The 21,051-nt window shown below is 40.7% G+C and overlaps 1 long non-coding RNA gene across 1 annotated transcript; it reads right to left on the bottom strand.

Annotated features, from left to right (window-relative positions):
• Positions 1–13,232: 13,232 nt before the first annotated feature.
• Positions 13,233–19,769, bottom strand: LOC140603603 (uncharacterized). Its single transcript, XR_012006523.1, has 3 exons — positions 19,612–19,769; positions 14,531–14,616; positions 13,233–13,350 (listed from the first exon to the last, which is right to left on the bottom strand). It is a non-coding gene; the product is annotated as an uncharacterized lncRNA (long non-coding RNA).
• Positions 19,770–21,051: the final 1,282 nt, after the last annotated feature.

The following is a 21,051-nucleotide window of genomic DNA, read 5'->3' on the forward strand; positions in this document are numbered from 1 at the left end:
ATAAACCGTGGTACTATGCAGAGGCAGGAAGGGAAATAATTGGACTTAAGGATGGAACATAAGAGGAACCTGCGGCCCAAGAGCCCAGTAGATACTCACAGACTTTAATACTGAACAAAAGGGTGAATAGGTACTGTCAGATTTTTTTCATTTTTATATTTGTGTTGGACGGCATGTTTCATCTTCAGGATGCTACCAGGCAACACAACCTATGTTTGTACTTTGGAATCTTCCAGAAGGGTACATAGGGATTTGAGGGCTAGAGTCCAAATATTTCACCAGGGCCTTGTTCAATACAACTTACAAAGATGTTTCAAAAAGCGTTCCACATTCAGTGCTTATTCTGTTCTTAGGGTTGCTGGCTGGAAGTCACTTCTGCTTCTCACGAGAGATGAATTTGCTCCAACAGTGTCCACTCACCAAGCCTGTGTGTCTAACATTCACACAAATGCATTTCCCAATATGAGATGGGCCCAGGCCTTCACTGAGGAGAGGGGGCAGGGATGGAGTGTGAGGGTGCCTGTGTGTGTGGTATTTAGAAGACTGAAATTCTTGTTTGTTTTCTTGTGTTTGTACAGAATTAACTCAGTGACCTTCCTACCTCTACTCTCTCAAGATCCTGCCCACCTTGGCACAGAAGATTTGAATACTTTAGGGCGGGGTTACACATTGTCCCTAGAGCTCCCCTAATCCTGCAGGCATTTTCCATGTTGTCAATCTTGCTTCCCCACCCACCCCAACAGACTACAAGCATCAGAGTTCCATTGCACAGGGTTCAGTCCAATTATCAAAGAACAACCCTTGCTCGCTCTCAAGCTCAGGCATATCCTTGAAGTCCCTGACACAAGGATATTTAGATAGGAATAACCACAATACTGTTCCTCTGCATTTATTTTAGTTTAAAAAATGGGAATCAGAAGTGAATGAGGAAAAAATAAAGTGAAGGAAGCAGTTCCCCTTCCCGGATACACACTATTTCAAAAGTTAACATTAATTCATTAATTTATTTATGCAGTCATTAATTTAACAAATGCATATTTTGGAAGCTTGACTACTTAGGTAATTTAAAAATCTACCATAGGACTTAATTTAATAGCTTCCTTCAAGCTGCACTCTTAAAACCAGCATCTATCTAGACTTAGAAAGTGATCTAGCCTCAGAGAACACTCTTTCCACACCTCACCATCTCAGGGGAACTTATGAACAGTGGGTTCCTTCTCCTCCAAATTCAGAGTTTTGTTTTCTTCTTCCTTAGAATGTTCAAGTGTGCAGGAAATGAATCTTATGTGAGAAAAACTTTTAAGATATAAGGAAAATGATATCTTTTAGCTTATGAAATTAATCTACTGAGGGTTTTTTTGTGGGCTTGTTTTGTTTTGTTTTTTTGGTTTAGAGAAGAGTCATTATTTGAGTTTTAGATTAGCCTGTGTTTTCCTTACACCCTCTACCATAGTCAACTCATGAATCAATACTCCTGGCCAGAGACCAGGAATGGGAAATATCACGAGTCATAACCACAGTGCTGAAGAACTTCATTTACAACAGTTAAGTATTAAGCTGTGACTTTAATCTTATTTGTAATCCATGTGGGAGATTTTTAAAATAATATCTAAAATTTAATTGTAATCAGTTATTAATGTAAAACTATGAATGTGTGTTAGGTGCACTTATTGATACTAATATTGACATGTAGGTCATCAAAGTCCTAGGTGCTTTATTTATTTATTTATTTTAAAGATTTTATTATTTATTCATAGAGACACAGAGAGAGAGAGAGGCAGAGACACAGGCAGAGGGAGAAGCAGGCTCCATGGAGGGAGCCTGACGTGGGACTCGATCCCAGTTCTCCAGGATCATACCCCGGGCTGCAGGCAGCGCTAAACCACTGCGCCACCGGGGCTGCCCCCCTAGGTGCTTTATAATCACAGTAATTAAAATCGCTATTTTGCACAGGCACCTCCTTTTTTACATGAGGAAACTTTCCAAAGTTTAACTCTAAGACAACAAATATTTAAAAAGCAAACAAATCTAAAATTTCAAATTATAAATAGACCTAATTACTACTGGTGATAAAATCAGAAGCATATATTCGGAGTTTCTTCTACTGTTCATTTGTCAGATGTTAGCATAGACATTTGAACATTTTCTCTTAAATCATGTTCAGTCAGATATCTGTGCTCTAGTTTTGATTCTGGAGGGGCAGCCTACCCCTGGAAGGCACTTCAGATATTAGTTCTTAAATACTGTCAACTTGATAGACTACATGCATTTGGATTAAACAAACAGAAACTATAGCAAATTTTAATATAAGAAGGGTGTTACCATGGCATAATGGGCTACCTTTCCTATTCCCAAAATTATTTTAATATTATTATAATAATAAAAAGAGAAAAAGTTGATGAAACCATATAACACATTGCAAACAGGAATGACTTTCATATTTTGGAGGATTATACACGTGTTTACTTTTATTAGTGTATTATATTGAGACTATATTTCCCAATTTTTCTTTTTGAAATGTAACTTTCCACTGATAACTACCTCTGTTGACAGCAATGAGCAATAAAGGGAGTGGAGATTCAGAATGATTCACCTTTGATGACCCAAGATATTTCAAGTTCATTCCTGTTTCTTTATTGCATGCCCCCCCAACACAAATTATCATCTAAGCTACATAACTTTTTCTCTACAACTATTCAAGGCAAAAAGTTATAGTGAAAAACTATAAGTAACACAAATATGCTACTACAGGAAATTGTTGGGTAAACTATAATGCTGTATCAGTTATGTATAGCATTATACTAGGTATACACTAGGTGTATACTATACTATTAGGTATAGCTTTCTACTATAAACAGAAAACCTGACTAAAAGGGGCTTAAACAACAAGGGATTTATTTCCTAAAGTAAAAAGAAGTCTCAGGAAGCGTCCAGAGATGGATAATTAATTGGAGTGACAAGATCATCCAGAGCCCAGTTCTCTTCTTCCATCTTTAGTGTGTAGACTGGCTCCCTTAATGGCCACAAGATAGTAGGAACTGGTGGTTGGTGCTTCCTTTTCACACACATTTCATAGGCAGAAAAAGGATTTATCTGTTCTTTGTATCACTTTTTAAGAACTAAGAATCTTACATAAATCCAACCTGTAGGAGCACTTGGGTGATTCAGTTGGTTAAGCTTCTGCCTTAGGCTCAGGTAATGATCCTGGGTCACATGTTGGGCTCCATGCTCAGCAAGGAGCCTACTTCTTTTCCTCCTTCTGTTCTTCCCCCTCCTTCCTGTGCCTGCTCTCTCTCTCTCAAAATAAATAAAATCTTTTTTTTTTAGCTTTTTTTTTTTTTTTAAGATTTTATTTATTTATTCATGAGAGACGCACACACACACACACAGAGGCAGAGACACAGGCAGAGGGAGAAGCAGGCTCCATGCAGGGAACCTGATGTGGGACTCAATCATGGGACTCCAGGATGACACCCTAGGCCGAAGGCAGGCGCTAAACTGCTGAGCCACCTAGGGATCCCCTGTAGCATTTTAAACGATTTTATTTATGTAATGATATTAATTTTTCACACAAGCCTGAAAGTTCCATGAGGTAGGGACTGTTTTTTCTTGCTAACCATGGTATTACTAGACAAAATAAATAAAATCTTTAAAAAAAATAATCCAACCTGTAGACTTGCCCTCATATCTTATTGGTCAGAATTAGGTCAACCTGAACTTTCCTCAGCCAATCACTGACAAGAAGAATAGAATTATCCCATGATTGAATTAGACTAAATAATACTCATCTTCTAAGCCTAGAAATGGAACCAGCCTTCCCAGAAGCCCTTGACTACCTGGGAAAAAAAAAAAAAAAAACCTGAGTTCTGTTAGCAAGGAAGAATGGAGAGCCGAGTATTGCAGATGTTAAGCAGATGTTAGAAATGAAGTTTCTGTTAATAACCTTATGTTAGGAGATGCTTATGTTATAACAGAAGGACATTTAATGGCATATACAATATTACCCAAACTATATAAACAAACAAAACCTGAGAAAAACTAATCAGAAATAAAGACTAGCAGAAAATGCACCATATTGTTAATGGCAGTTATTCGTATCAAAGTCAGGGTGTATTTTTCTTCTCCTTTTCTTATTTTCAACTCTCCCACAACAAGCATGTGTTACTTTTATAAAGGAAATGTTAATAAACATTATCTTTAAAATTCCAGATACAGCTTAGTATCCTCAATATTTTTTTCATCTTGCTTTTTGACTCTGACCAGCCTTTGCTTGTCTCTTTTCACACATGCCTACATATACCCTCTTGCTTCTTCTAAACCATTTCTTTAATTTAGTTACATCCTTACTTCCTAGTTCTTTTTCTTTCTTCCTTTATTTCTATTCAAATCTCTTTTTCCTCTTTTCTGTTCTCTATGTTTCTATATTCTGGTTCTTTGTTTTCTTCCTTATTAGAGCTTTAATGTGTCTGGTTCAGTGTTCCTTCAGGTGTGATCATTAGAATTATGCAGGGTACTTATTTCTGGGCTCTCCCTAATCCACTGGGTGACTTGGAATTCCTGGTGATAAAGACTCAGGACTCTGTATTTTAAACAAACACTTCAGGTAGTTCTTATGTATAATGCAGACTGAGAACATCTGCATTAGCCTTTGACACTATCATTCCCTTTATCTTATCCATCAGCCATATACTATGTGACTACCGTAATAAACATAAAACAAATTTCAACCCACTTTTCTTTACTTATTTACTCACTGTCCTTGAAGTAGTGAAATTTTCCTCTGCCTTGGTTCTTATTACTCTTCCATGATCTCTCTATGTACTTTTCTATTGTTGCTGTCTCCAATTTAGATTTTTTTTGCATTAATAGACATCTTCAGCTTTGATATTTTATTTCTTTGTTCTTTTTTGTTCCTTTAATCCAATCACTAACTTAAAAAGGTAGGACAATAAAGACATTGTAATAATTGATGAAGATGAATAAATCACAAGAGAGGTAAAAATAATTCTCTTTTCCATTTGTAGATTGAAATAATGTCACCAAATTACTTGTTACTTCAGCTTCTGTACAAAAAAACATTAATTTGCTATATGAGTAATGCTTTTACCGAGATATGTGTGTGTGCTGATTTTAAGATCAGAGCTAAACAAAATAGTTTTTTAGATTATTTATATTATTGTTACACAGAAATTTCAGAGCAGGTTGCCATTTTATTATGGAGCTATGGACATGAAGTTAGAAGATGGATTTAATGTTTTTTTAAGGTCTGGAATTGTTTATGGACAAAACACTTAATGTCTTTGAGACTCAGTTTCTCATCTGCAAAATGAGAGTTTGCACTACATAATAAGGTCTTCTCCAGCTTGTAAGATTTATGGTTCTCATTGAGGTAAGCATAAATGCATTGATAGGTAAGTATTGCTCACTTCACAAAAGCTAGAAAATACCAAGAAATCATATCACTTCTCTCATAAAATATGTTGTTCACTCAGTAAAAATAAATGTAGGTTTACAAATTAATTTCTATTTCAAACTGTCATATCATCTTTTTTACTAAAACTTCTGAAACTTTAGAGGCTCTTGAAATGTCTGTAAAGTTTTGTTTGTAATCAAAAAGGAAGTGGGGCAGCCCTGGTGGCTCAGCGGTTTAGCGCCCAGGGCGTGATCCTGGAGTCCCGGTATCCAGTACCACGTCGGGCTCCCTGCAGGGAGCCTGCTTCTCCCTCTGCCCATGTCTCTGCCTCTCTCTGTGTGTCTCTCATGAATAAATAAATAAAATCTTTAAAACAAAACAAAAAAGTGTATCTATCATTTTCTTTTTTTCTTTTTAAAGAGAAAGCCTTTTTTTTTTTTTTAAAGATTTTATTTATTTATTCATGAGAGAGACACAGAGAGAGAGAGAGAGAGGCAGAGACAGGCAGAGGGAGAAGCAGGCTCCACGCAGGGAACCCGACGTGGGACTCGATGCCGGGTCTCCAGGATCACACCCTGGACCTACAGTGGTGCTAAGCAGCTGAGCCACCCGGGCTGCCCTATCATTTTCAGTTGACAAAAACAATCATGCTTAATGCAAAAAATTCAAACAACAAAGAAGAGTAGAAAGTAGAAGTCTCTTATTTCCTCACCCCCACTAATGACCCTCTTAGTTCCCTTCCCCTTAGGTAGCCTCTATTAACATTTTTGGTATGTCTTTCTGGACTTTTTGCTGTTGATATGCAAAGGTAAGCATATACATAAAAACACACACATATTAATAGGATTATAGTATAATACTGTTTTGCAACTTTCTCTCCCCGACGCACACTTAACAATAAAACAATATATATGAGTCTTTTTTTCATATCAGCATAAATGGATATTCCTCTAAGGTAATGAAAAAAACTTTAAAGGCTTCTAAACCTGAGGATCAATTCTTTTCATTAGGATTTAACATAAGAAATAGGAAAATCATTCTGTTACTGAAATTATTTACAAAATGCTATCCTTAACTGACAACCTTTAGTCCCCTATCTTCATGACAGCAGCTGAGAGAGCGCCTGAGGGTTTTGAAGATTCTTCAAGGTGTGTCATATTATGGTTCACATCACTGCACATTGGTATACCTCCCTGGCAAGAACTGAAAGATACAGTTCTTAAATCCCCTGGTGACCCATTATCCATGGATCATTGACAAGATAGAATGTAATAGCTCCTGTCTTTTTACCAAGATAAATTTCCCAGTGAAACTGTACTGTTCTCGCCCTGTCTTTTATTTAAACAAAAAATTAATAATCTAGAAAAAAGAAGCTACATTAGGTAGATAATACAAATGCTCTCATATTCTTTACTGTATTTTAATATTTATTGAATGAGAAAATGCCTCTTAAAATACGGTAGCTGTTCAGTACTAAAGACTGAGACTGAGAAGTTTTTCCCACAACTTAGCTTTCCAAATAGATCATCTGAAATTCAAGGCTAAATGATTTGCACAAGATTCAGCAGTTAGAGCATCAAGTTAAACTTAGAGATGTTTTGATTATTTAAGGCATATAAATAATAGTTTACTTGGTACTATGGACCAAAATTGAACATTTCCCATTATTTTACTATGGTCTAAAAAGTCAGTACTTCTCTATCTAAAAAATTGTTTCACTGTGAACTGAGTCATAGACATAAGCTCTCAGGGATGCATTCATAGGCCTCTGAAATGTTTACCATGTGGCACCATGTTTTTGCAACATCACATATTGACAGTGCTGTGTTGTAAATATAATGTGATGACAGGACATGGCCGTGTTTTTAAATGGTTCTGATCTAGATCCGTCTGAAAGTTCCTTCTTTTATGTTAATCTTCTTGACTTCTATAAGGATTCTTCCCCATTTCTATCAATTTAGAGTTAGAAAAGGTTAGAAATAGGAAGATAATGCTCTTGTCAACTTAACACTTTATTTCCTGCCCAGGTCAAAGAAAAAAGGAAAAGAAAAAGAAAAAAGACAGTAACATAACCAAAAAAGCAAGTTGCAGAATGATAAGTATGTATCATTCATGTAAAGTTCGAAGCCATGATACAGATAAATACGGTAAAACAATGACATGTTCTTGGAAGTAATAAACACTAAATTCTGGATAGTGGCTATCTTTGGGGAGAAAGACAAAAGAAATTAAGGCCTGGTACATATGGAAGGGGGACTTCAACTGTATTTATATCTTATTGCTTAAAGACATCTGAAGTGGGGCACCTGGATGGCTCAGTGGTAGGTTCCCGGTGGGTGGCCTGCTTCTCCCTCTGCCTGTGTCTCTGCCTCTCTCTTTGGGTCTCTCATGAATAAAAAAATAAAATCATAAAAAAAAATCTGAAGCAAATTTTGAAATAGTTGAGACTTGACAAAGCTGAGTGATACGTGTAGGAGTTTATTATATTAATCTCTATACTTTTCTATATGTTTAGAAATTTTCATAGTAAGCCTTTCTTTTTTTTCAAAAAAGGATCTGATTTTGGGGCTGAAAGGACTTTAGGAACTATCTAACATTGATATTTAATGAACAGCTATTCTGTGGGGCTAGAGACTGGTATACCAGAGAGATGAGTTCTCTACCCCCCTTGGAGCTTAAAGTCTACTTGGAAAGAGTCTGGATTTTTTAAAAATGTGAATACACAAAAACATGTTGATAAGGACCACATTTGAGGATGAGGCAACTGAGGTAGAGAAAAGTTAAGTGATTTTCCTGAGGTTCAAGCCAGTTCTAGAGTCTTGCCTTCCTAAATACTTATATTTCCCCCTGGTTTCTCCCCAACTTAAGGCGACTCTAATTATTGATGGTGTTAGGCACAAACACACTGACAATGTCTCACACTTGTTTTATAGCCATCTCTAATTTAAGACATGATAAAAGTTAAAACTTTATCAAATGCTATGTTAACTGAAAAATCTTTAAAATTATTGGAATATTTTAAAAATATTTTATTTATTCACAAGAGACACAGAGAGAGACAGGCAGAGACATAGGCAGAGGGGGGAGAAGCAGGCTCCATGCAAGGAGCCCGATGTGGGACTCAATCCTAGGACCCCAGGATCACACCCTGAGCTGAAGGCAGACACTCAACCACTGAGCCACCCAGGCGTCCCTATTGGAATATTTTTGATATGACATTACATTTACACAACTTTCTTATTAGGTAGGTCAGCATTATCTTCCTTTCATGGGTGAAGAAAGAGATGAATGGGGGAGTAATCATGGAGTGAAGTAAATTGCCTAAGGCTCTACAGGAAATAAAAGTGACAGGTTCTGGATCAGAATTCACAAGTCTGACTAATCTAATGCAAAATCTTGAGTACCTTTCTTTCTGATCTTTCCTTTCAGGTTACTGTGCCTTACTTCCACACATTCCTGTAAAGCCAACACAACTCTTTTGAAAATTGTAGGAAAATAACCCACAGCATTAATATCTTGTCAGACAAATTGAGTATTTTTTCACCTCAAATTTGCAAATTCATTGATAAAAATGTTTAACATAAGCTTTTGCATCCATCTGAATGTGCAAACCCTTCTCTCCAGATGTCTCAAAGAATGTTCAGGGAAATAATTTCCCAGACTGCAACTATTCTATTCAGAGCTTTGAAGACAAATTTCAGGTGAGTTTTATCCACTGTTGGCAAACAAAGGGAGCAGAACAGAATGATTATGGTGACCTAATCTTCCTAGATGGTGTTATGACATCCATTCTACTTATAAAATCTTAGCATTTGTAAAATTTCTATTAAAGTAATTGTCTTCGTTTCTATTAAAATAATTGTTTTAATATTATGAAAATATTATAAAAATGATTGTTTCAGCTTCTTCCAGTATTTCATTTTTTTTTTGAATAATGAATTATTCATTCATCACTTGTAGAAATGAAGTCCTTATGGGAAAATTATCCTGAGCAGGATTTAAATATTCAACGTCAGAAGGTAATATGGTCTAACACCATTCCTACCCAGGAATACATCAGCAGTCTTTACCCCTGTGCACTACATGCTTCCCTACAAAGCTGATTATAGGTTTATGTTGTAAGTGCTTGATATTGATTAGTACAGGAACACTCCAGAATTACTTATTATCTTAATTTTCCAATGAATTCTTTCTTCCCTTGGCTGATGTGTGAAGCTAGGCTTCTAAAGACTTCTTCAGTGTCCTTATTAAGAACATCTGTAAAGAGCATCAGAATGAAGTGTTGAATTTCACCCATTTGGATTTCATTAAAGTGTCTATAGTTGTCAAGCATTTAGAAAGTCAAGACACTTAGAGTTTGGGGTTTGACCCAAAGGAAATTGGTCCTCAGTTTAAGGCTAAACAGGAGGGATAACTGAGCCAAAGTTTTTTAGAGAGTTTTTTTTTTTTTTTTTTTACCATTCCTTTCAGATATATGCTCCTAAAGAATGAACGCTTAAACAGTCATACTTTCTAATGGTAAGTTTTCCATCTTGCCAAAGCAAAGTGTAGGTTTACTGCAGAGGTTCTTAACCCAAGATTCATGGACTTCTACTGGGCCTATAGGCAGACCTCAGAGAGTCTACAGTTGTGAAATTGTAGACAAAATTTCATGTGGATATTCACATTGTTGTTTTTTCTGGGATGAGGAAGCTGTAGCTATCATCAGATTTTCAGAGACATTTGTGGTTCAAAAAATGTTAAGAAATGTTGGCTTATTTTTGTATATATTTAGGTATGTTAAAAAGAGCTGAATAAGCAGAACTTTTAATTTCTCTTTTCACTAAGAGTACATAGTATACATAACTGTACATAACATAAATGCTAATAAGATAATTTTAAATATTAACAAATGAACAGAATTTTAGTAATTTGTGAAATCTCAATTATGACTAAATTGCCCATATACACACTCTGATCCAATCAGTTTTAACAAATGTAACTGGCTGATTATTTGGAATAAATAATATAAAAAGAGTAATCTGATTGAAAACTGAAAATATGCTTTATTGACAGTACACAGTGGTAAAAAACAAAGAAGCTTGAAAATTTTCCACTACATTTAATAATAATAGTAGTATAGTAGTTGTTGTTTGGTTAAGTAATTATGCTCTAATTATAGTAAAATATGAATTAATTTATATCGTGACTTAAATCCACTTCGAGTAAAAACAACTATTTCATTTTGTAAAGAACACTAAGTGAAATAAGCTCTGATGTGAAAAATCCACTGAGGATTTTTAAGTTTTCCTTTTTTTTTTTAGAGATTTTATTTATTTATTCATGAGAGAAAGAGAGAGAGAGAGAGAGAGGCGGAGACACAGGCAGAGGGAGAAGCAGGTTCCTTGCAAGGAGCCCAATATGGGACTCCATCCCGGGACTCCAGGATCGCGCCCTGGGCCAAAGGCAGGCGCGAAACCGCTGAGCCACCCAGGGATCCCCTGTTTTAATTTTTTTTAAAGATTTATTTGAGAGTGCGCATAAGCAGGGGGAGGGGCAAAGGGAGAGGGAGAAGTAGACTCCCTGCTGAGCAGAGAGCCCTAAATGGGGCTAATCCCAGGATCCTGAGATCATGACCTGAGTAGAAAGCAGATGCCTAACCAACTGAGCCACCCAGACACCCCTATAAATCTTTAAATGCTTATAAATCTTTTATTTTTTTATTTATTTTTTTATTTATGATAGTCACACACACACAGAGAGAGAGAGAGAGGCAGAGACATAGGCAGAGGGAGAAGCAGGCTCCACGCACCGGGAGCCCGACGTGGGATTCGATCCCGGGTCTCCAGGATCACGCCCCGGGCCAAAGGCAAGCGCCAAACCGCTGCGCCACCCAGGGATTCCTAAATCTTTAAAAATAGGTTATTTAGTATATGTTCAATGAGCAACTTTTTTTCAATGTGGTTTTTCTGGTGAATCATTCACTTCAGATCGGAATCAAAACAAAGAAAGCATGGCAGCCCCGGTGGCTCAGCGGTTTAGGGCCGCCTTCAGCTCAGGGTGTGATCCTGGAGTCTTGGGATTGAGTCTCATGTCAGGTTCCCTGCATGGAGCCTGCTTCTCCCTCTGCCTGTGTCACTGCCTGTCTCTCTGTATCTCTCATGAATACACAAATAAAATCTTAAAAAAAAAAAACACAGAAAGCAGAAATATAGCATAAATCTTTGATTAATGAGGTATCTTAGCTTGCTCCTCTCTTCTCTCTCTCAAATAAATAAAATTCTTTTTTTTAAAAGAAAGTGTTTTGAAAGATATAAACTGCAATATGGACCCTAGATATTTATCATGATTATAATAACTATTACCTACATTATTTAGCTTTACAAATTCTCTGAAGCCTTCCTATAAATTGATAATTTAAATTCTTTTGCTAGCTCATTGTCCTAGAACTATTTACCCAAATATAGATTATGTAAATTAGCCTAGCACAGTGGCTGGCATAAAATAGGTATCTCATAAATGTTAAAAAACAAAAAGAGTTATAGTACAATTGATAAAGTCATATATATTCGTATAGGGTTTAAAAACTTGAAGAATTTAACCTATACCTAAAATAGGAGTGAACTTAACATTATAAAGAATCTTATTCTTTGAGGCAGCCCCGGTGGCCCAGCGGTTTAGCACCACCTGGTGTGATCCTGGAGACCTGGGATCCAGTCCCACTTCCAGTCCCACGTCCGGCTCCCTGTGTGGAGCCTGCTTCTCCCTCTGCCTGTGTCTCTGTCTCTTATGAATAAATAAATAAAATATTTTTTAAAAAAGGAATCTTATTCTTTGATACTATTAATGATATATGTTGTGACAAGAGTAGCAGGGCTGGGAAGCATCTGATTGAAATTAATTTCTTAGGCCTTTCTTAGAAGACTGTTATGAAAAGATTTAATAAGACTGAAAATTCGTTTTGTGGAGTAATATGGTAATTCCCAATGAGCTTTCTTCTCATCATGGAGATTCTCACAGGTCTGGAGACCAAAGAATATTTATTTCAACATGGTTCCTCCTTTTGGAAATAGAGAGCAACTTTAAAATTTTCTGTTAAATATCCAACAGTGAGTATGTATGAGTTCAAGATGTTTTAGTTACTCAGGAGGTATAATGTTTTTTCTACATTTCAACCCCACCTCCGTCTCAGGTTCTAAGAACCAATGAAGAAGGAAATATTACTTACCAAAGAAGGTAGAATCAGAGTTCATGGGACACTGGTTTGCTAGTCAGGACAGCTAGCCTATTTTCAAAATTGTGGTCTGTTCATAATGCTTTAAGAATAGTAATGTCTTTGGATTGGAAGGAACTTTAGAAATGAATCTTTGTTCATCTTTCATATAGTATTAACTGGAGGCACATTCACTATTTTGGGAAGCTACAGTTTGTGTTGTTACATAACTCTGAATGTTAGAAAAGTCTTATGCGCAATCAAAAACCCACCTAGGGACACCTGGGGGCTCAGTGGTTGAGCATCTGTCTTTGGCTCAGGGCATGATCCTGGGGTCCTGGGATCGAGTCCCACATTGGCATCCCTGCATGGAGCCTGCTTCTCCCTCTGCCTGTGTCTCTGCCTCTCTATGTGTCTCTCATGAATAAATAAATAAAAGTCTTAAAAAAAAAAATAAACACCTAGCTGCACCTTCCAATGATGAATCCTAGATCTGCCATCTGCTTTTTCTAAGCTGCAAACTTGGGGGAAGGAGAGAAGAGTTCTTATATAAACAGATGAGATGTTTGAATTGAACTTTGTAAAATGTTTAGAATTGTTAGGGAATAGTGTCACCACACCAACAGGTCCTCAGAAAAATACACTATTTATTATTTCTTTATCCAGATTCTACACTAGGAAGTTTTCATCTCTTTCATCCAAATATGCCAGTAAATTTAGCAGATTTTCAGTCTTCCTGGGAGACCTGCCAACAATTATCAATGAATCAATGTTAGCACACCTTATGGGAGAAGGGAAAAGGAATTATAAACTTTATAGTTTTATTTCCTCCTCTGGTGGTATGGTAGGAAGGAGGATTAACTGGTTAGAGCTGAAGCTTCTCTATCCCTGGTCCAGATTAACTGAATGATCCCAGCACTGAGCACACAGGTTGTCAGGAGTACTTGTATCACACTGATTTGCCTAATAACTACTCTGTTTGCAACCTCCTCCACATTTAATGAGGAGGTTTCATTGTCCTCTCATGCAAGTTTTAACATGCTATATACCTATGTTGATTCAAAAGGACCTGAATTTCATGATAGTATTTCAAGGTGCCAAAGGCCACAGCTTCTTCATTAAAAAAGTGTGTGTGTGTGTGTGGGGGGGGATATTATTACAGATCAAGCAGCAGGACTCTCAGAGTCTGCACCTGGCTGGCTCAGGTTTGGCTCTTCCTCATATATTTATTCATCTGAATAAAAACTTAAAAAAGGGGATCCCTGGGTGGCTCAGCGGTTTGGCGCCTGCCTTTGGCCCAGGGCGTGATCCTGGAGTCCCGAGATCGAGTCCCGCGTCGGGCTCCTGGCATGGAGCCTGCTTCTCCCTCCTCCTGTGTCTCTGCCTCTCTCTCTGTGTGTGTCTATCATAAATAAATAAAATCTTTAAAAAAAATAAAAAATAAAACTTAAGTTAAAAAAAAAACTTAAAAAAAAAAAAAGTAAGAAAAAAAAATGAGTCACTCTGGTTCCTAGCCTGAGATAATGTATATCAGCTTTGATCACATGCTCTGAGGTTTGGGCAAATGAATTACTATAAACCGGTGTCATCCTCAGCTCTTCCCTGGAAACACTTTTCTTAAATGTTGCTTTTGATCATATTTTAAGACATAATTAAGGATTCCTTTCCCTAGTCATGTTTTCTTTCTTGAGCTAAAACCTTATGGAAACAATCCAATAGAATTATATAGCTATGGTTCCACTCACAGGAGCTCTTGGTAATGATTAAGGTTGCCTGGACAAAAGAATATGGAATAGGTGTTTGCCTAGTGGGTGTGTCAATGGTGGGGTGGGGTGGGGAGTCCTTTTTATCTTTCTACAACCTGAGGTCCTATGAGGAAGCCTAAGGCATATCTGCAACAAAGAAATTACTCTGATTGAATTTACCTTTTTTTTTCCCCAACACTTCTCACTCATTGAATTGCCATCCAACAAATATTTGGTTATCTTCTTGAGTTAGGCACTGTATTAAACTATATAAGAGACAAATAAGGGAAAAAAACATTAAAAAAGAAATAAATATGTTATGATCCAGATATGTGTTGACTTCTGTAGCAGTACATAGAAGATTCCCTTGTCAGTGAGGGGGGGAGGGAGGAGATAAGGAAGACTCCCTGGTGGAGGTGAATGTGATTTCAATGAGGAGAGAACATTCAAATGACCTTCTCCAATGGAAGTATGCTATCCCAGTAATGGTCAGATGGAAGTGGCAAATAATAGTTTTCTTCAAAGCATAATCTGTGATCTGTGACACAAAAGTCTCTTTAGACCCTCTGAGACCAAAAAGATTTTGTAGTCAAATACATCTGAAACTTCACAAAGCATGTTAACAGTTAACATCTCTGATAAACCCAGGAGTAAAGAGACCTGATTAAGAAAGTATAACCTGGCATTTCCCATGTGGCCCTGACCACACTCCTTTTGTTGTTTTAAGGGGGAGATATACGGTTGTCCTGACAGATGTTAAAATTCTTAACCTAAAGAGGATAATTTCCCATGAAAAATGAATACTGTGGGTCAATAAAATACATTTTAGCTTTTCTAAGTTTTGCAGGTAACTATTATCATAAAAGTGGTTATTGGCTATGGCTTTTAGAATGGGCAAATAGGGCCACAACTTGGAGTCTCTTGCTTACTAAAGCTCTTTCCCTAGCCCTTGAAAAATCTGCATAGGATCCTCACCTTAGAGGTAAACCAACTAGAGCCCTAGGGCAGAATATGTCTCTACATTCCTTGAAACAAGTGTGAAGAAACAAATAAAAGAACTGCCATTATGAATTGTACTAAAGCCATGATCAAAAGTTTCTATACTTTGAAATACCTAATCATATTACAGGATTAAAAACACATGAGTGAACACTAACCAATAATTTATTCATTTCTGTATCTACTTACATCTTTTAATTTTGAAAACATAAATTTGTGATTCTTTCTCAATTGTACTGACAAAAGCTTTCTCTTACTTTCAGTCTGGTAGGTCCCTTTTGCTATATGTCTTTTTGTTGAATTTGGACTACAGTAAATTTCTGGCTTTATCCAAACTCACTTCTCAGAGTGACTTTTGAGTAGAAGATGGCCTAAGTGTCATGAAAGATTAAGAGGAATTCATATAAAAAGTCTCACCTTTTCTAAGAATTATGAAAAACGTGTAACTTTTATATGAACGTTGGGCTTATTTTGTTGTGTACTAGTAAGGCCACAGTGTTGAGGCCATAGTGTAAGGTCATACTCCCACTCTAAAGAAAGTGCATCCCCCATACCAATCATCTGGAAGGGGCAGTTCCTCAGACAGGTAACAGGGTCTCTTGGAATTTGGGTCTTGGACGTCAGTGAGAACTCTTGACTCCCTGTGGGATCACACTCTTTCTGAACTTTGTAGTATATTGATTGTTTGACAATGCTCCCTGGTGGTTTGGGAAAGATGGTTTCCCCAAGGGGTTAGATAGGAAGGGACTACCTCTCTGTAGGAGATCCTAAAATGAAGTGATTTAGTTTATCTAGCTTTTTCTTGCTGTGTTCATGCCCATCTGGCTATGCCCAAATCTTTAGAAGGGCGTCTCATAATACATTAACCTGGGTCAGGTCCCCATTGTGTACTACAGACATTAGGTGAGAATTTGGAGTCCGTGTTTGGGCCAAAGAACTAAAGAAGAGACAGTAGCTATTCAATATAGCAATATGTGGTGATAGTTATTTATAAGGATAATAACAATCAGGTATTGAGCACTCACTTTGTGCCAGGCATTTTTCATATGCTATCTCATCTGATCTTCACAATAATCCTCAGAGGAAGGTTCCATTTTAGTTCTATTTTGTAGATGAAGACATCAAGAGTCTGAGAGATTATGTATTTGCACACATCCCATAGCTATTGAGAGGTGGGATTTCAATCTACATTTCATTGGACTCCAGAAGCTAAACATACTCCAGTCAAATTACTTCTCAGAAATTGAGTTTTCCTGTTTGAAAACATCTGCCTTCTAGGGTTGTTGTAAGGATTCAATGAAATGACGTATACAAAGATTCCAGGCCATTGATTAGAAGATGATAGGTATCCCCCAAATGATGCTTATTGTTATGTCTTCCTTCTGTCTTTCTGGCCATTCCTTCTTAGTATCCTTCAAGGTTTTCTCTTCTTCTGATGGCCTGCTAAATTGGTGTTTCCTAAATTTGTTTTTTAACTAAGCATTTCTCTTGAGTAACTTCCCCCACCCGGGGTTTCAGCTACTATTTTTATGCTGATGACTTCTAAATCTCTACCCTCAGCACGGATCAGTATGTAACTCCAGACCCAGATATCCATTCATCTGACATCTCTCCCTGGACATCTCACACACGTAACAAAATCAACATATCCAAAACTGATCACACCATCTTTCTGTTCCAATCCTGGCTTCTCTCTCAGTAGGTGGCATCATCAAGTCTCTAGACACCTAAGCTAGAAGCCTGGGAATCTTTCTCTACTCCTCATTTCTCACTCATCCCTCTCACTCAATTAGTCATCAGGCTCTTTCAAGTACCCTTTTTATTATCTCTTATATCGCTCCCTCCCTCTCCCTCATGCTCCCTCTATTTCATTTTACAGCAACTATCATTGTCTAAATTCAGACTCTCATCACTTCTATCAGGCATTCCTGCAATAGTCTCCTAACAGGTTTCCCTACAATTTACCCAACCTTCCTCTGTATCCTCAACATTCTGGTTAAAAAAAAAAAATCTTTCTATAATGCAAATTTTATCATTTATTTCCCACTTAAAATATTTTAAGAGCCTCCTCGCTTTCAGGATAAAGTGCAAGTTCAGCCCATAAAGTTTTTCAAGATACAGCCTCTGCCTGCTTCTTTGGCTATATTTCCCAATATTCCTTATTTTTCATTTTTGCCATTTGGTTTCTTTTAAAAGACTACTTGAACTTCTCTAAGGGAAGCTATTCCTAGCCTCCTGCCTTCAGGCATGTCCTCTGAATGTTTACCCTTTGCCTCTACCCCACCCCCTTGCCTGACTGCCCCTTTCCACTCCTTCCCTAAAGTTCAGTTTAAGGGGCACTCCTCTGGAGAGCATGTCCTTGATCTTGACTCTGGTGGTTTTGTTTTGTTTTTTTAAAGATTTTATTTATTTATTCATGAGACACACACACAGAGAGAGAGAGAGAGAGAGAGAGAGAGAGGCAGAGACATAGGCAGAGAGAGAAGCAGGCCCCATGCAGGGAGCCTGACATGGGAGCATCCCAGGTCTCCAGGATCACACCCTGGGCTGAAGGTCGCCCCAAACGGCCCCAAACGGCTGAGCCACCCGGGCTGCCCCTGATGTTTTTTCTTAATACTCGCCTGATACCCATGTATCAATATGTAACAGTACGTTTCATATTACCCATTTTTCTCACTAGCCTGTAAACTGGCCCCCAAAGTTTGTTCAATACAGCATCCTTAGCACCCAACCCTTAGTGCCTGGCTCATAACAGATACAGACTGTTTATTAAGGAAGGAGTAAATTCAAGAAGAGAGTTTTTTAACCCTTGGATGTGCTGTGTGTAAACCTAAGAACCCAAAGGCAAGGCTTTAAGTTAAGGTGGCATGTAATTGGATATGCCTTAAACTACATTTCACTGTTCTGCACTCATTTTACATTTTTTCTTTTTCTTTCTTCTTTGTTTCTTTCTCCTTTCTTTCCTTTCTTTCTGCCTTTTTTCCCCTTTTCTTTCTTTTTCTTCTCCATTTTACTTTTGACCAGGTTCCACCACTCATACTTGGAAGAGTAAGACACAATAGCTTTTAGATGTACCTGATGAAACAAACAGTTAAGATGTAGAATATCCCATTTAGCAGCCTAAGGAGGTGAGAGACCTGTAAAGCCAATATATGACCTGTGAAGCCAGTATACACCCTGCCCTCTACAAACCTGAGCTTCAGTGTTCCTTTGTAAACCTGAACCAGAGGCTGAGCTCCAAAAGGATCTGTTTAGTTTTATTTTCATTGGGGAAATTGGGTACTTTTTAAAAAATTACAGTAATTGATCTTTCTCTTTCTCCATTTTTTTCCAGACTTCTCTGAATGTTTTCTCCTTTTTAAATTTAAGCTGTTCCCCAACTTTCCTTCTCTGAATGTAATAGGGATAAAAAGGGTTAAAAAGAAGAAAAGCAAAACCAACGGACTGAAAAGCTAATCAGATTTTTTTAAAAGCCTCTTTGTGGGGGGAGATTCTCTAGGTTGAAAAACCCCACCCGTATCCTACAGCTGACTCCACAACTTGATGTAGTAAACGTTGGCACGAGGGAGGGGACGGCGGGAGTCTGACCTCGCCGGAGCCCGGGCCAGTCGCGTGGCCTTGGCCCTCCTGGGCTCCCTCGGTCAGTCTCGGGGTCTCCTTCCTGCAGACGCTCTCCGCTGGCGCCCACGGCTAACCCGTTTCTGCTTGTGCAATCTCCGGTCATGGGTGAGAGGTCACGTGTCACGTATGTTCATGTGTGTGCTGCACGTGTATCGCGGACGGTTTTCACCCGAGGTCAGCACCCGACAGCGCGCCGAGAAGCCGCCGGCGACGCTCGCCCCCGGGGCTGAGAAAGGTCGCCGAGGCCCTCGGGCCCTCAGGCCTCGGGTCGACACGGCCGCCGCCCCGCTCGGGTCTCCCCTCCGGGGGGCTGCGGCGGGGGGAGGCCGGGCCGCGTCCGCGGGGCCCCGGCCGGCTCAGTCACCGGGGCGCGCCCCGCTCCCGCCCGCCCGCCCGCCCGCCCGCGCGAGCCGGCCCGGCCTCTCCCGCCTCGGGCCACAGCTCGGGGCCGCTGTCGTGGCTGCGGCGTCTTGGGCCTCGGCCCCTGCGGCCTGCCCCGGCCCGGCCCGTCGCCACGCAGGAGCCGCAGCCCGGCCGCGGGGTCTCGGGAACCAGGCGGTGCCCGGGCCGCGAGGGCGCAGCTGCCGGCCGGGCCCTGGCGGGGGAACCGTCCCCTTCCCTCCTGCGACGTCGATACTCACGCGGCGCCCTTTGTCTACCAGCAACTGTAGGAGGTGCCGTAGGTTCTTTTTTTTTTACAGATGAAATTAGCCTCCTACCTAGAGGCAGCTCATTTCCACAGGGGCCAGGAAGCCGCGAGGTTCTGCGGTGCCGAGCCGCCGGATGGGCTCAAGCAGGGGCCGGGGCCGGGGCCGGGGCGCGAGACGGAGGAGGGCGGCGGAGCCGTGGGTCCGAGCGGGGAGACTGCGCGGGGGCGGGCGCGGGGGCGGGGGCGCGCGCGGGGGCGGGGGCGGGGGCGGGCGCGGCCGGGGCCTAGTGGCGTCCCGCAGCCCCCAACGCGGCCCCGGCGGCCTCCCGGCCCCTCGGCCCGGAGACCCGGCGGCCTCGCGCCCCCACCCTGCGGCCCGGGCCCTCCCCCGCGCCCTGGCTCCGGACGCCGTGGGCCTCGGGAAGGGGCTGCGCCCCGCGGGCGGCCCTGCCTGGACGGCGCCCGGAGCCGTCGTGCCCCGGGCTAGGCTCGCTCGCGCCGCTTCTGGCGCCGTAGCCGTCGGGCGCACGAGGGGCGGGGCTCCGAAGGGCCGGGACCGGCCGCGCCGGCGGGAAAGCAGACGCAAGCCGGCCCCGGACGTCGACGGCGGCGCACGCGGAGGCAGGCTGCGACCCACCCCGGGGCTGGGGCCTCCGCGACCGCGCGGCAGCCGGGGGCGCAGGGAGGCGGCCGGGCGGGCGCGCGGGGCGGCGGGGGGCTGCTCTCGGCCTAGTGAGGAGGCGGCCGTCGTCCCTTCGTCGGGCGCGGGCTCGCCGCCCCGGGCGTCCCAGGCGGCTGGCGTCGTCCCGCCTCGCGTCCCGTCCCGCCGCGGGAGGAGGGCAGCCGGGAGGGAGCGGCCCGGTGCCCGCGGCCGCCCTGCCCCGCGCCGAGCGCACCCGCCGCGCGCCGCCTTCTCTGGCCCGGCAGGAGGCGCTGTGCGGACGAATTAAAACAGGGCACGGGTTTTAGGACCTTGGTTCAGTGGCCGATTCAGACCTCCTTCTCCACCTCCTTCCTCTTTTTAATATGAGAGACAGAGGTTAGCCAGAAGGAGGAAATGTCAGCGAAAGGGATTGAAAAGTGTGAAGTCTTAAATTTTCAGGTTCCATGACCGTTTTAAAAGGAAGATGTAAGGGGCTTGGGGAGCCCTACCTTGTCCTGTACCATCAATAAACTATATTGCACCCAGCCAAAAAAACGGGGGGAGGGGAATGTAAGGCAAATATTCTAATTCTTGACCATAAAGGACTCGCCTATCACTGCCATTTGTTAAAGATCCTACAGTATTTAAAGGGTTGGATTCAAATCCCTTTACTGAAATGAAGGTTTATATAAGACTCTTTCTGCTTATTGCTCTCTGAAAGATCACATCAGTAACAGGAACAAGAGGCAATTCCAAGATATAATTGAAATTACAGTATAATTATAACAA

Source organism: Canis lupus, chromosome 14, assembly GCF_048164855.1.
Source record: "Canis lupus baileyi chromosome 14, mCanLup2.hap1, whole genome shotgun sequence".
Taxonomy (NCBI): Eukaryota; Metazoa; Chordata; class Mammalia; order Carnivora; family Canidae; genus Canis; species Canis lupus.